The 15,966-nt window shown below is 58.6% G+C and overlaps 1 protein-coding gene across 6 annotated transcripts in view; it reads right to left on the reverse strand.

The window, feature by feature from the left end:
* Positions 1 to 12,859, reverse strand: part of SLC6A4 (solute carrier family 6 member 4) — a 41,619-nt gene extending 28,760 nt beyond the window's left edge. The window contains exon 1 of one of the 6 annotated variants that reach the window (XM_008270955.4): positions 12,705 to 12,859. The gene's annotated coding sequence lies outside the window, so the exon portion shown is untranslated. The other 5 variants (XM_008270959.4, XM_008270956.4, XM_008270954.4 and 2 more) reach the window with 5 other exon arrangements.
* Positions 12,860 to 15,966: the final 3,107 nt, after the last annotated feature.

Raw genomic sequence — 15,966 nt, forward strand, 5'->3', positions numbered from 1 at the left:
TGCTTGGCTGGGTCACTTCCCACCCTGGAGCCGAGGGCCAGAGGTGGCCACGCCCCAGCCTACACATCCCGCAGGAGGGGCAGGGCGGGCTCAGGACAGGCGGCTGCTAAAAATAGCACTCCTTGCTCCTGGGGCTCACGCCTCTGACCCAGCTCTCCAGGCACACGAATGTGAAGACCAGCCCGTGCTGCGGAAACAGCACGCCAACAGCACGCCTAGCAGTAGTTTCAACACTGATGCCTCTGGATACACATGTTGGCCAGGCTTAGACCCGAACACCAGGGGACCTAAGTAATTAGAGTTTTGTGTTCTTTCAGTTCTGTTTTTCTATAAAGTCAAAAATAAAAATGTTAAAGGCATTGATTGTTGCCAATGATATCTACAAGAGACAGGACAGCTTTATGGTACAAGGGTGGGGGGGGGGGGACCCGGAGTTCTACCCTGTCCAGCTATGACCCCCATCCTGAGGGTGAATTTCTGAGATAAAAGCTCATCTGGTGCTGGGGGGGGGCTCTCCCTCCTCCCCTCTTCCCCAGGGACTGGGTGAGAGACGTAACCACGCACCGCCTCCTCCGCCCTAAGTGCCCATTCATCAGGCAGAGGACCTTTTTCTGAGAAGAAAGGAGTACATCAGTGTATTTAAATACACACTAAGTTAGGTCTCAGCCTGGTCTGCGGGCGGGCGCGCAGCCAAGAAGGCCCCTGGGCTCCTGCCCGTCCGCATCGGCCGCAAGTTCCCCGCAGTAAACACCGGAACTGGAAGAGCAGATGGCAGGGAGGGAGCCCGGACACGCGTGCGACCAGGGTCCCTGCCCGCACTCCTCCTCCCTGCCGCCACCCTGTTCCCCACAGGCACTTCTTGTCCTCCCGGTGGCCACCTTCCTTCCGGCCAGCCTGAGGGGCTCCAGGAGCAGCGCGGGCACTCCAGGAGGGGGCGCCACAACAGTGGCCTGCTCCCCCCTGCCCCTTCTCCCTTGGGGAATGCTGCAAGGGGGATGGGAAATGAGGTGGATTTTGGGGGGCAAGTGTGTCCTCAGCTGTTGGTTCCCCGAGACTTCCTGGCGACGGTGCCCGTGTGGAGCAGCTCCTGGAAGCACGCACGCCATTTGCTATTCTTGTTCCGAGCTATCACGAGGGTCTCGTTTCCTGAAATATCCCCAGGTATTTTTAGCTTAAAAAAAAATTTTTTTTTATCAAGAAGTCGAAACAGCCCAAGGCTAACACCACCTCTTAGGAGCATCCCTGGGGTAATTCCCGCCCCCAGGGGATAGCTCTCTGCTCGAAGCTCTGTTCTCTGGGGTTCATTTGTGCCCCCAGCCTGGCACGGGCCTGGGGGCCGAAGTCCCCTCCTGCACGCACTCATCTGCCACTCCCAGTCCCAAGCAAGCTCCTACCCCAGCCGTCCAGGGGCAGAGGCCGTGGGCCTGCGTGTTCCTGGCCGGCTGTGGAGTCGGGACTCCCTCCCCACTTTGCTCCACACAGAGCACATGGACAGGTTTTTTCTGCTGAGACCAGCAGATAATAATGGGCGAGAGCGAGCTGGCCCACAACTACAGAAGTGCGCGTTTGTAAGAAGGTTGGTTTCTGAGGATACTCTCTGGAAAGTTTTCTTTTTTAAAAGATATTTTCATCCTGCTGGGTAGAAAGACGACAAAGGAGGTCACTATTATAGCTGTGATCTCTTCCAGGCAGCCTTCGAGTTTCTCAATGGCCAGAAAACTTCCCAGAAGCCCTTGCACATCTGTACACATCCCTTGCACCTGGAATATGTGTTGCTGTCGCAGGCTGAGCAGGCGACCTGCTGTGTGTGGTGCCGGTTCAGCCGTGGGCCTGCAGCCTGACACCCCCGGGCTCCGCACACGAGGGGCAGCGTGGTGGTGCAGGTGACCACTGAGGGCGGCGGTTGGCCTTTTGGCAACACTTTGGCTCCGTCTTGCCCCTGGAGTGAGCTAATCCACTCCACTTCCCCTCTAGTTAAAAAAAGAAGTCTCTATTTCAGCATCCCCGATCCAATCTCCGTTGCTCTTTCTACAACTCTGTCTCTGTAGCTGAGGGGTCCGGCATGACGATGATTAGCGACAAGGCACCTGCCGCCGGAGATGCCAGGGCGCTCCCGCTCTGGGGGCCGCCTGGCGGCTGGTCCGGGCCGAAGCACTACGGGCGACGTTGTACTCTGCCTTCACTCATCAAGATCAAAGACAGTTCCTGCCTCAGAATACTCAATTTCATTTCCAGAACAAAAACAAAAACCAGTGTGAGTTCCAGGTTGTACGCGGAGATAAGATTAATTACAGGTCACAGAGCCAAGCGGCAATTTGTACTTGCACATGGAGTCTAAAGTTCCCAAGGCCCCGACCACAGAGCTCCGGAGCCACCTCGCCCAGCCCTGAGCGTGGCCCTGGGCCGCGACAAGCACTCACTCAGCCCAGGCTGCCTCTGAGAGCCCGTGGGAAAATGGAATCAAAAGATGCTTCCTTTGGTGGTAATTCCATTTTCCCAGAAACCTTCTGAAGGTGTGCCTACAAGGGACAAGACAGGCAGAGTCCTGTCTATGTGGAGCTCGTGGGACCAGGCCAGAGTCTGACAAAGACAACGGAAGCGCTAGAGGAAACAGTCCCGGAGGCGGCGGCTGCTCCGGTGGGCTCCCGCGGACCCTGGCCCTCTGCCGGCCTTCTCGTGACTCCAAGTCCAGACTTGCACTCGGGGCTTATTTGCTTTTGTAAATTTTTGCTTCTGAGCTGGGCCAGGCTGAAGCCAGGAGCCTGGCCCTGCATCCGGTTCTCCCACAAAGGTGGTAGGGACTCAAGACCTTGAGCCATCATCACCTGCTGCCTTCCTGGGTATACCAGAAGCCGGTTCTGAAGCAGAGCGGGGATTTGAACCCAGGCCCTTGGATATAGTCCACAGGCATCCCAAGCAGTATCTTCACCGCTGCACCAAACTGCCAGCCCTGCCCTCAGTTTTAAAACATCTGCCTTGTCCTGCTACTGCTCCGTTTGCCATGGGGCCCTGACTCTTCCTCGCAGGCTGCTGGCGCGAAACGTGTTGGCGTGTGGCTGTGTCCCCCCGTGCCGTGTCACGGGTCAGAAGCCACGGGGACTCCCACCCGTCAGCTGAAACTGACTTCAGGATCTAAATGAAGTGGGCAGAGACAGCATGCTCGTCCGGGGGACGTAGCGGGTACAATTCCACCATCACAGCCATCGCTTTATCCGAGGGAGTCCTCGCTGAGAGGCATGACGTAGGCTCAGCTCCTCAGGGCTGCGGGCAGCAGGGAAAGGAGACTCCACTTGAGCGTCGGCGGCCTGGGAGGCGACAGCCCTGGGCACCGCTCCCTGCACAGCACAGCATGGAGAGGATTGGCCGCCCGCGACGGCGCTGGGGTCACCGCAGAGGTTGGCCCCGTGTACTATTTATTTTGATTTCAATGAAAATAAACGGTTTTGGCTTAGATAGGCGCGTACGGCCATGTCTAGACTGAAACGCCTTCCTAGTCACCACTCCGCTGTTCCTGGATGTCTACACCCCACAGTTCTCCGCTGGAACCCGGGGCTGCCACCTGCTGGCTCTGTGACTTAAACTCTCTGAGGCTCCATTTCCTCCCGTGGGAGAGCACATCCTGGAAATTCCCACTCCACGGGGCTCGAGGTGAAAGTTTCCACCACTGTTTGCAGCTGGCATCCCTCATCAGAGTGCTGGTCCGAGTCCTGGCTGCTCCGCTTCCGATCCAGCTCCCTGCTCATGTGCCTGGGAGGGCAGCGGAGGGTGGCCCAAGTGCTTGGGCCCCTGCCTCCATGTGGGAGACCTGGATGGAGCTCCTGGCTGCTGGCTTCGACCTGGCCCAGCCCTGGCTGTTGCGGCCATCTGGGCAGTGAACCAGAGGACCTCTCTCTGTGGCTCTGCCTTTCAAATAAATCAATCTTTTAACAAATTCCCACTTCACGGGACAGGAGTTTGGGGTGTGCCCACATTCCACCTGGAGTGCCCGGCTTTGACTCCGAGCTCCAGCACCTGACCCCCACCTCCTGCTGATGCAGAGCTGGGGAGGTGGCGGGTGATAACTCAAGCACTTTAGGTTCCCCACCACGGGGGAGACCAGGGATGGGTTCCTGGCTTCTAGCGTTGGCCCTCAGCCGACAAGTTGCAGGTACCTGAGGAGTGAACTGGTGATGGAAACTCTGTCTCTTAAAAAAAAAAAAAACCAAAGGGGGCCAGCGCAGTGGGTTAACACCCTGGCCTGCAGTGCCAACATCCCATATGGGTGCCAATTCTAGTCCCGGCTGCTCCACTTCCAATGCAGCTCTCCACTGTGGCCTGGGAAAGCAGTGGAAGATGGCCCAGGTCCTTGGGCCCCTGCACCCGCGTGGGAGACCTGGAAGAGGCTCCTGGCTCCTGGCTTTGGATTGGCACAGCTCCGGCCATTATGGCCAATCAGGGAGTGACCCATCAGATGGAAGACCTCTCTCTCTCTCTCTGCCTCCTCTCTCTCTCTGTGTAATTCTGACTTTCAAATAAATAAATAAATCTTAAAAAAAAAAAAAAACAATAACAACAACAACAACAAAAACTAAAAGCCTACTTCCTAAAGCCTGCTGTGGGAATTAGATAAACGTATGACCAGTGCTTAACCCAGTATCTGCCGCGTGGAAACCTCAGAGACAGTGAGGCATCTGGCTGCCACCACCACCCCCTCACACTGTGGTCGGGAGACAGGCCCGAAGCGACCTGTGGCCCCCAGCTCTGACCTCGCGGGTTCACGCCCGTTCCTCTCCATCAGCCGCTTGGCGTCACTGGTACACAGCAGACTCGAGATTCTCACTCAGATCCCTGTGGGCCCCCCAGGAATCTGCCTTCTTAACAAGCTCCTGGTCACGCAGGGGTGAGTGGGCCACACGGCCTGTGCGGCCCCAGCTGTGCCTTCCCTCCTTCTCAGTCCCTGCACCCTCCAAGCCCTGGCTGGGGTTCCGGGCACCTTCTCCACGGAGAGTCCTCCCGCTACTCCACGATTACTCGTTGGTCATCATGCATCATTAATTGCCTTTCCACGCATGGCTGCTCTGTGTGCCTGCGGCAGCAGGGCCGTGACTCACAGAGCCCTGCTCTCACGCACCGCCAGCTGGCACCAGCTCTGCGTGGCTCTCAGCACCATCGCCTCTTCTGGGTTCCCTGGGTGGGGCCGGTGGTCTGCAGCCTGTGCTGCTGGCAGGCCTGAGCCCCAGGAAAGGCCCCGTCTTTCTCCCCAGGGGTTAAGTCCAATGGGGTCGGGGTTCCCTAAGGAGCAGGCCCTTCCTGTCTCATCTATCAGAAAGGTCTTCTGTGCAGCAGAAAGAGGGAGTCCCAACAGCAACTTTAATGGGAAAGACTGACACACATAGGGTTTAAGAGCCCAGGGCCGGCCTGGTGGTGCAGGGGGTTGGGCTGCAGCCTGGGACACTAGCCGCCCATATCAGAATGCCAGGTTCAAGTCCCGGCTGCTCCACTTCTGATCCAGCTCCCTGCTGATGCACCTGGGAAAGCAGCGGAAGATGGCTCAGGCACTTGGGTCCCTGCCACCCATGTGAGAGACCCAGATGGAGTTCCAGGCTTGCTGCGGCCCTCTGCGGAGTGAACCAGCAGAGAGAACGTCTGTCACCCTGCCTCACAAGTCAATCCATCAATCTTAAAAAAAAGAACACAGGACATGCTTTTGGATTTTGAAGCAAGCACCTGCAGCCGGGGCCATCAGCCAGCTGGGCTCCCCAGTGCTCGCTGTGAGCCGGGTGTGTGTGCGTGTGTGTGTGTGTGGACTAGAGTTATTACCCATCCCGAGTACTTGCTATAAACCACATCTAAAGCTGCAGAACCCAGCGTTGTGATGTTAACTACAGAAGTGGGGGGCAGCTCAGAAGCCATTCATGCATCTGAGCTTCCCAGCTCCCGAGGAGAGCTTACTGTGAACACAGGACAAGGAAGCAGACTCTTCCTAGGGCCCAGGGAGGCGGCTTTCAGGGCTTTTAGTAACAAACTCCACGTTCCGTTTAACCTAATTCCACAACTCCGAACAATTTGAAGTGAGCAAAACTGCTTCCACTCCGTTGCTGTAACATACAAGGGGGCTTTAAAAACTGCATGAAAAATGTATAATGAGGAAAAAAATTGCATGGATTGCAAAATTTCTTCTGGCATCAAATTATCTAATGTGGATTTTATTTTTTATTTTCATCTACTTGGAAAGTAGAATGACAGAGTAACAAAGAGATCTTCCATCCACTGGTTCACTCCCCAGATGCCTGCAATAGTTGGGGCTGGACCAAGCCGAAGCCAAGAGCATGGAACTCCACCCCGGTCTCCACACGGATGGCAGGAGCCCCAACATTTCAGCCGTCAGCCACTGCCACCCCGGTTGCACGAGCAAAGGATAGGAAGTGGAGCAGCCGAGACTTGAACTGGAGCCCATGTGGGATGCCGGCACTGTAGGCAGAGGCTTAACCTACTACGCCACAGCGCTGGCCCCCTCCTTCTTAATAGGAATATTGTAAGTCTGCTTTTAGATGGAATAGACACGAAGAGACCCACACAGGAACCAAAAGAGGCAGAGGAAGGGAGGGGGGAGGGGGAAGAGCAGCCTCAGGCAGAGGCAGAAAGGAAACAAAGTGGATAGGCCTGCGACAGCTAGAGCAAGCAAAGAGAGAGGAGAGGACAAAGGGGGCAGAGTTAAAAATGAAAGGTGAGGGCCGGCACTGTGGCGTGGCGGATAAAGCCACGGCCTGTGATGCCGGCATCCCATACAGGTACAGGTTCAAGATCTGGCTGCTGCACTAACGATCCAGCTCTCTGCTGTGGCCTGGGAAAGCAGTAGAAGATGGCCCAAGTGCTTGGGCCCCTGCACCCGTGTGGGAGATCTGGACGAAGCTCCTGGCTCCTGGCCCAGCCCTAGCTGTTGTGGCCATTTGGGAAGTGAACTAGCAGATGGAAGATCTCTTTGTCTCTCTTTCTCCACCCCCCCCCCCATCTCTCTATAGCTCTGCCTTTCAAATAAATCAATAAATCACACAGGACGAATGGTAAAGAGAAGGAAGGCGGGCACTGGGCCTGCGGCTGTGGGCAGGGTGAGGAGGGCGAGACGGCGGGGAAGCTGCTGGAAGCGGCAAGGCAGCCAGTGGTGGGTGGCCTGAAGACGCTCGTGCTCTCGGCCAGGCTGGGGAGCCTTTTTCCCACCCAGGGCTATTTGGGTGTTACCAACAGCACGCACAGGCCACACACAGTGATCAGCTTCAAAACCGGCCTGCTGTAGATGGGTTGAATTTGCATCCCACTTATGGGTGCCTCGGGTGGGGCCAGCCCAAATGGCTCCAGGGGCCTTAGACTTCCTGCAGGCCAGATGTTCCCCACGCCGCCCTGGGTCACCAAGTCCTGGGGAGATGGAAAGCCAGGCCTGGGAGAGCAGCTCTTCGCAGACCGCACAGGCCCAGGGCTCACGGCTGCGCTCGGATGAGTCACGGGGCACTTTCTGGAATCTCAGAGTTTACAGTGTCAAAGGTGACCCCAGGGCGTGTGCTTGGCACACCAGTCAAGATGCTGCTGGGGTGCTGGCGTCCCAGTTCCAGCCACTCCACTTCCAACCCAACTTCCTGCTAAGGAGTCTGGGAAGGCAGCCAAGGATGGCCCAAGTGCTTGCACCCCTGCCACCCACATGGGAGACCTGGACGGAGCTCCAGGCTCCTGCCTTCAGCTTGGCCCAGCCCTGGCTGTTGCAGCCATTTGGGGAATGAGCCAACTGATAGAAAGCCTCTGTCTCTCCCTGTCACTCTACCTTTCAAAATATTAAAGTAAAAAATTTTTACAAGAGGCCATTTGGGACCCTCACATCCCATACTGGTGTCTGGGTTCAAGTCCCAGATCCACCTCTGACTCCAGCTTCCTGCTAACGTGTCCCGAGGGGCAACAGGCAGTGGCTCAAGTGCTTGGCCCTGGCAACCCAGCGGACTGAGTCCGTGGCTCCCGGCTTTAGCCTCACCTATCCCTGGATGTTGTGGGCATTTGGGGAGCGAATAGACAGATAAAAGATATCTCTGTTTGTCTGTCCTCCTTTAAAAAAAAACAAAACAAACATGAACTAAAAAGGCAACTCTGAGGCAGTAGGGTTGATTTGAACAGAGTTATGTATCAGACAGCAGCATTGTTTCAATGTAAAGTTTCCCCAGTGGGATAATGGGGTTGTGGTCTGTAGGGCAAAGTCCTTCTTCCTGGGGAAAACCTAAGGAAGTGTTTAGGGGTGCACTATCTGGCTGTTTGCAAAGATTGCACAGAAAAGTTACACACAGATACATAAGCTTATCACTGCATTAATGTACATGTGTGGTACATGGTGTGCCCAGCTATGGAGGAGAGATCTTCAAAAGGCTCAGGGGAATGAGCATTAGGGAAAAAAACTACGCAAGGATTTCAAAAAATGTTTGCACCAAAATAAATTTCTCTTTTAATTTCATTGTCCATGAACTTTCTGAAGCACCCTAAATGAAACGCAAAGAAAAGCTATTTTGGCGTCAAGAATGTTGAAGTCCATGTGCATCCACATACAGAAGCTAGACAGGTATAGAGACAGCATCTTGGGCACAAATGGAACAAAACCTTAACAACCGCTGAAACCTAACTGCATCTCTGACGTTCCATCCAAGTTTTTCAAAAGCGAAAACTGGAGGAAGAACGAACTCCCAGCCCTTGGATGGGTGCGGGGAGACCTCCGGACGGTCAGCTCAGCCTCCCCGGGGAGAGCGCCCAGAATAGCTTATCTCGCCGTCCCCTCCGGTCCCTTCCCAGCCACCTTCCTCTGAGCTAAGCGACAGGGCCAGCTGATGCGACTGGTGTTTTGAGGACAACACACTTAGCAGGGATAAAGCAAATGACCCAAGTGCAAGACTCAAATTGCAGGCCCGCTGTGGCCTGGGGGGAGTAGGGGGCGTGGGCAAGCCCCGCCAAGCCAGGGAGCTGGGCAGAGCGCCTCCCAGGCCCTGTGGCTCTCCCGCTCCCTAATCCTAGGTCCCTTGGTTAACTCCAGTTCGGAGGGACAGTATTGCCTTAGAGGGGAAAAAAATCACTTCATTTTCTTCAGCAGCTCAGCGACAAAGGTCAGAAACACTTTGTCCCTTGAATCTGCCCAGAAAGACCACACGAGAACACAGGAACCACTGACTTGTGCCTCCTGCAGGTGCCGCAGCCTGGGACTCTATTCTCCCAGAGCACACGACACAACCCGTCTCACTTCTACCCTCCCTGCCGCGAACGATGGCGTTTAGAACCGGACCAGGGAGATCTCCGGTTGCCCTCTGTTGCTCCTCAGTGCCTGGGGCCGGGGCCGTCACCTCCACGTCTCTGGGCCTCCGGCCAGGAACACGTGCCCTGGGCCTGGGTTGGGTGGGAGCTAGGGGGCGGCAGTGAGGTTCTGGGGGGCCCGAGGAAGGAGCAAACGCTGCAGCTGCCAGTGGCCTCCCCAGACCTTCCGTCTACTCGTGTCCCCTTGTTGCACACAGGGCCGGGGCAACGCTTGCTCCGTGTAAAAGCACGGTGTGCACAGTCACTACCCAGGGGCGCATCTTCACAGCACCAAGGCTGCCAGAGGCCCGGCTGCCGCAAGCGCTGTTCCTCACAGGAGCCCGACGGCGACAGCTCAGCACTGTCCACAAGTAAGCGGGCTGCACTGGTCCTGGTCTCGTGCTTGCCCTAGAAAAGCAACTCACCCCCGTGCTTAGGAGAAACCATTTATGCCAGGTTTCTTTGAAAGGCTCCTCCCATCTATTGTTACCTCCTACAGAGAGGAGAGTTTTCAAAAATTCCTGATAGTGACAGCTAAGCCCTGCTCAGGAGAGCAGGTTGAGCCCTGTCCCTTGCCAGGGGCATGCAGACAGGCAGCTGGGCTGCTGCTGGAAGCCACACCCATGCCCGTTCTGTGAACACCGAAGTCTCAGGGCCTTGCAACCCGCTGCCAACAGCTCAGTGCACTGCGTGGAGGCCATTCCCACCAGCACACGCCCCGGGCACCTTGTAAAGGCATGGGCCCGTGCTGGCTGGGCACGGGGGAGGCACAGGATGCAACTCGCTGCCGTCTGGCTCAGTGTTAAAGCGGCAAGACCCTGATTCGCTGGCCACATCTGGGAGGAGGGCCCAGCTGCCAGGCACAGGGCACCATCGTTTCAACTCGTGTTTTCTCAACACAGAGCTTAGAATGGTGGCTGCAGACCACAAGGCTGGGGGCTTGGCTGTCATATCTGACAGGTCCTCCTGGCCAGGGACTGTGAGGCCCCCTGGGGGGTGATGTGTCACTGGGCATACCCAAGGTCTGAGTTACCTTTTCTACACCAGCAAAAAGTGATGTCATTTTCGCCCTTGGCCATGGAGCCGTCTATGGGGGAAGAGTCAAGTCATGACCATATCCTGTTGATTCATTCAACCCAAGTAAAATTAACCTCCTTCAGACAGCCCTGCCTCTGCGTTCTCTCCAAGGACACCAGTGGAGGAGCGGAGAGAACGGCCACACCCTGGCTTGCTACGGGGATCACCTGCCTGTTCCCGGGGGGTGGGGGGGACACCGGGGTGCCTGGCCAGCCCCTCAACCCCGCCCACCTGCATCGCCACCCCACAGGCACATGCCCTGTGCCAGAGCCTTCCTCAGGATGCTCAGATGATTCCAGAATCCATCAGAGGACTCTCAGAGACCGTGCCAATTCCGTGAAAACACCCCCACCCCAGCCTAGGTATTTCTTCAACAGGAGACAGGAGTGAGCTTGAGACACCAGGCTGCATGTCTCCCACAGCTGACCAGCGCGGTGACAGGGACTCTGGTTAGCTGTGAGGCGGTCCCAATCTGTCTATTCAGGTTCAGTGAAGAGTGCCACGCCCACAAGGCTTGCCCAGTTCGCACAAGCCACAAAGGACCAGCCTTTCAGCGGGGCCCACAGTCGTGCCCACCCCACCCTGCACCTCACAGCTCGGCCACTGGACAAAGAGCGCAGGCAGCGGGGCCCTCGCTCCTCAAAACCCAAACGCGGATGCGGCCAGCCGAAGGTAGCTCTCCTGAGTTCCGCTAGGCACGAATCCCAGCGCTGCCTTCTTAGGCATTTTTCCTGGGTGACTGAAGGCAAAACACATTAAATATTTGATCTCGTCTTACTATGATGAGAGCTAGCAGGTTCATAAATAATCCATTGACCTGGTTCATTTCTCTGGACAAAATTGATCAAAAATACACATACACACAAACCCTTTGCAGTCTGACCCTGACACTCCACTCCCCAGTGCTTCAAAACTCCCACTGGAAAGAGAACTACTCAAGATTCACAAGCCCCGGCGCCAAAGGAGATGCGCTCCCAGAGCAGGGGAGAGCGTGCGTTCCCCAGTGCCCGCCCCTTGCGCCGGCCCAGCAGGTGTCTGCGCGCGCCTCGCCCCCCAAGCGAGCCTCAGGGAGTCAGGAACAGACGATCCTGGGGACAGCAGCTCGCCCCGCAGCGCCTCTGCCTGGAGCCACCCGCAAGCGATGGCAGCCAAGACCCAGCCCAAAACACGCGCCGCAACTAAAGTAACTTTTCGCACTCGGAGACATCGGACGGCCCCTGCGCGCCCCAAGACAAGCCCTCCCGGTCCCCGCCAGACCCCGGCCTCTCCTCGCGTCCCTCTTCCCAGTGCCCGGCACCTGCTCTCGCGGGGAGTGGAGGGTGCGGGCGGCGCGCTCCGGAGCCGGGCGCCGGCTGGGCGAGGCTGCGCGGCGCCGACGGCCGCCCTCGGGGCCCGCGAGAAGTTGGGCGGGAGGCGGAGAGCAGAGCGGACCCACCTGCGGGAGGGCGTGTGGAGGCCGGTCCCGCGCGCCGGGAGCCCTCGAGGCACCCGGGCGGCCGCCGCCTGTGCCGAGCTGCGCCCGCGCCGCCCTATTTATTTGTACTCGCGGCCCCTCACATGGTCTGATCGCCCGATAGCCGCCGCCGCGCTGCGGGTCACGTGCGGGCCGAGAAACTTGAGTTCCAGCGGCACCGCCGCGCGCCGCGCCCGGAGTGTGGGGCGGGGGCTGGCGCGCCCGGCCCGGCCCAGCGCTGGCGCGGGAGGGACCCCGCACTCGCATACACAGCCGCACGCCTGCACACTCAATTGCTCTGCCCTCCCCACCCGCACCCCCGGGCGCACATCCGCACATACCACAGTCCCGAACGCGCAGCTCACGCTCACCGCTCACACACTCCCAGTCACACACGCACACTTGTCCACAAATCAGTCCCACACCCACAACTCATGCACACTGGCTCACAGCCGCACACAGCCGCACCGCCACGGGGAGCTCCGTGGGTTCCCACGCCAGGCGCCCCCACCGTCGTGGGACTTCGCTTCCCCACCATCCACACCTGCCCGGCTTTCCTCCGGGCACCGACGGCGCCGGGCTCTCCTGCGTGTTGTGCGCCTCGGCCGCTGGGGAGACTCGGCCCGAGCGAACCCGCGGGACTGGAGGACCCCCTTCTCCCCCGCTCGGAGCGCGCCGTGCCGCCGTCGCCCCGCAGAAGCCTGCTGTTTCGGACCAGGCAAACGTGGCTGTCCTAATTTCTAAAACTTAGTTTTAAAAATGAATTCACTGTGACCTCGTCTTTTCACTAAAGTTACACTGAAACCTTCCAAAGGGCAGGTGCACCCCTCGTTTTGCACTGTCCTGGGGCAGAGACCAGCGGACTAGGGGGTCACCGACCTACCTCTGCGGGTGGGCGGCCAGGGGCGGGGGCAACATGGAAGACGTGGAGGAGACAGCACCGGGAGACTGCGGCTCCAGGGCAGCTGCAGCCCTTTTGTACGTGAAGGAGCGGGTCCCAGAGAGCCGAGCAGGCCCACGAGGGGCGGAGGTGAACTCGGGCGCGCAGGTGTGGCAGGTGAGGGCGGCCGCCCGGGGAGGCAGCATGTGGGGCTTGGGTGCCCCCTCGAGGCCACAGCGGAGACTGCAGGCGGGCGGGCGCGCTCCGCGGAGGGCCGGCTGGCTTCCGAGGGAGGGCCCGGGCCGACAATCCTGGGCGAGCTCGGGCGCCCAGCGTCCCGGCCCGGGGCCCTGGAGCCACGGCCCGCTTGGGGCGTCCCCTCCTTTCAGATCCGCGCGCTTGGACGCTGCATCCCTCCTCCCTCCTGCGTGATGGCGCAAGAGCTGTGTAGACTGTGGGCCGCCCGAGGAGAGACGCGGGCTCCAGGAGGGGAGCCCTGGGGACGGAGGCTGCAGGGGCAGTGGGGGTAGCTTCAGCCCCTGCCCCTGCCCAGGCTGCCGTTCACGCCGCCCCGTGCGGCTCTTCAGCGTCCTTCACGAACTTTCTAGCCTCTGACGTGCAGTCCTGCCCGGCCTCGCAGCCCCTCCTCCTACCGCCCCGTTTGTGCGGGTGTTCGATCGCTGGACATCCCACGGACCTGGGTTAAATCCGGCCTAGAAATAGCGGGGCTCGGGCCTGCTGTGCACGGTTCCCTTAGGGAGTAAGGAGCACATTTAAATGCTGACCTACGCCGCCCTACCCCCGCCCCCTCCAGCCTTGGACGAAGCTGTGTGACTCCAGGCCTGGACTGCAGATGCCCCCCTCCCCGCCGTCTGTCGGTCTGTCCGCCCCACCACTACCCTGTTTACACCCGAGGGAACACAGAGGCCCACCTCTTCTTGTGGGCTTCCTCTCAGGTCCAGGGAAAGACCCCCGGTTTTCCCTGTCGCTCCCCTCACTTGCTTTTCCTGGGACCTGGCGTGGCCACGGCGTTCAGGTTCCCGTCCCGCAGCCGCCCACTCATCCGGCAAGGAGGGAAATCCAGGGAGGGCCCTGGGTGGGTGTAGGGGTGACTCTGCTGTGGGTGTGGTGGCGGAGGGGAGGTGCAGCCACCACCACCCCCCCCCCCCAAGCACGTGGAAGTGGTGGATATTGTCCTGGGGGATGCTTCTCCCCACTCCTTGGCGAATATGTCCCCCGCTCCCACCTGCTTCCCTCCCTCACCCCTCCTCGGTCTCTCTCAGGTCCTGTGTTGGCAGTCTCATCACCGACCCCCGCAGGGCCGGCCCCCAAGCCCTAGCGCTCGGGCAGTGGTTGGGCAGAGGCTTGTGCCCCAACAGCAGCTCATGCTGGGCGGGGGTACCTACGCACTCCGTTCTCAGCGCAGCCCCCGCTGCTTCCCCACGCGTGCCAGGACACCCGTAGCACCTGTGTGAAGTCATGGGGCACTCGTTGGAGGGGGGTGGGTACAGGTCTGGGTGCTGCCCTCCCTGAGCGCAAGGCTCTGCAGACTCCACGGGCAGCTTTTCTCCAAGAGGGGAGGCGGGGAGGCCCAGCCTGCAGGATGCCAACAGTGGGAGGGCTCAGCCGCGTGGCTCACCCTGCCCAGGCTCTGTCTACCATCGCTGAAGGAGCAGTAACTTTCTAACTTCTCATTTGGGAGAGAGAGAGAGAGAGAGAGAGAGAGAGAGAGAGAGAGAGAGAGAGAGAGAGAGATCTTCCATCCCATGGTTCACTCCCCAAACGCCCACAACAGCCAGGGCTGGGTCAGGTGGAAGCCGCACACTGAGAGGCAGGAGCATCCAAGGACCTGAGGACTTGGGCCATCACTGGCTGCCTCCCAGGTGCGTTAGCAGGGAGCTGGAGTGGAAGTGGAGCAGCCAGGACTCAAACAGCACTAGGCTATGGGCTGCCAACATCCCAGCTGTGGGTCAACATCACACACACATACACACACACACACACACACACACACACACATACTTCCTTCCTGCGGGAGTCTCCCTCACTAACCACCCCTAGGCGGGGCCCTTCTGGAGGGCAGCCTTTTCACCACCCAACCTGGCAGAGAAGTTGAGGACTGGAGAAGCCCTGACCCCCCAGACACCGCCCACACCCTTCCCCATGCACTTAGAGCCCTATGAATGCTGTTGTCCTCCTCCCGGCTCTGGCTCCCAAGGGACAGGGCTGCCTCTCTCTGCTATGTCAGCACACAGAAGGCTCCGGAACACATAGACTGGCAATGACTGATGGGAGAAGCCTCTCACTGGCAACAGCCATTGTCTTATCAAAACACAGCAAAGTAAACCAGGGCCCCAGAGACAGGAAAGTGAGTTGGAGTCGCACACAGTAGCCAAGGGTAAGGTGGCCTCATACAGGCCGACTGAGGGAGATGGCAAGATTTATTGTTGCAGTGGATCGGGGTGCAGGGCAGGTGCCACTGTGAGGTGCAAGGGTGGAGCCTGGGTGCTGCTGTGTGCACGGCTGTCTCTGCGGGTGCATGAAGCAGGGGTGGGGGGACGGGGAGCAGCAGGTGGGAAGGAAGGAAGCCCCTCCCCACTCCTTCTGTATTTGTCCTGTGAAGGCCAGACACCTGCAGAAGTTTTCCAGAAAACAACCTTTGAAATTATAAAAGTGATGGCCGGCGCCACGGCTCACTAGGCTAATCCTCCGCCTTGCGGCGCCGGCATACCAGGTTCTAGTCCCAGTCGGGGCGCCGGATTCTGTCCCAGTTGCCCCTCTTCCAGGCCAGCTCTCTACTGTGGCCCGGGAGTGCAGTGGAGGATGGCCCAAGTCCTTGGGCCCTGCACCCCATGGGAGACCAGGAGAAGTACCTGACTCCTGCCATCGGATCAGCGCGGTGCACTGGCACCCATTTGAGGGTGAACCAATGGCAAAAGGAAGACCTTTCTCTCTGTCTCTCTCACTGTCCACTCTGTCAAAAATAAAAAAAATAAAAAGAAGAAATTATAAAAGTGAAAGAAGAAAGAAACAAAAAGAAATAAAAAAGAAATAAAAGTGTAGGAAAGACACTGGAATGGGCAATGCGCTGTCCAGGTCTAGAACCCTGGGACTTGCGTGGAGCACAGCCCGCTTCCCCGAGACACGGCTGCTCCCAGCCAGGCGGGATCACGCGTGGCTGAGAGTGACCAGGACGGTTTTGTTGTGTTCACTTAGGAAGGCAGCAGGCGCTTGTTCTGACGCTGCAGCAAGCATACCCTGAGCC

The sequence above is a fragment of the Oryctolagus cuniculus genome, chromosome 17 (assembly GCF_964237555.1).
Source record: "Oryctolagus cuniculus chromosome 17, mOryCun1.1, whole genome shotgun sequence".
Classification (NCBI taxonomy): domain Eukaryota; kingdom Metazoa; phylum Chordata; class Mammalia; order Lagomorpha; family Leporidae; genus Oryctolagus; species Oryctolagus cuniculus.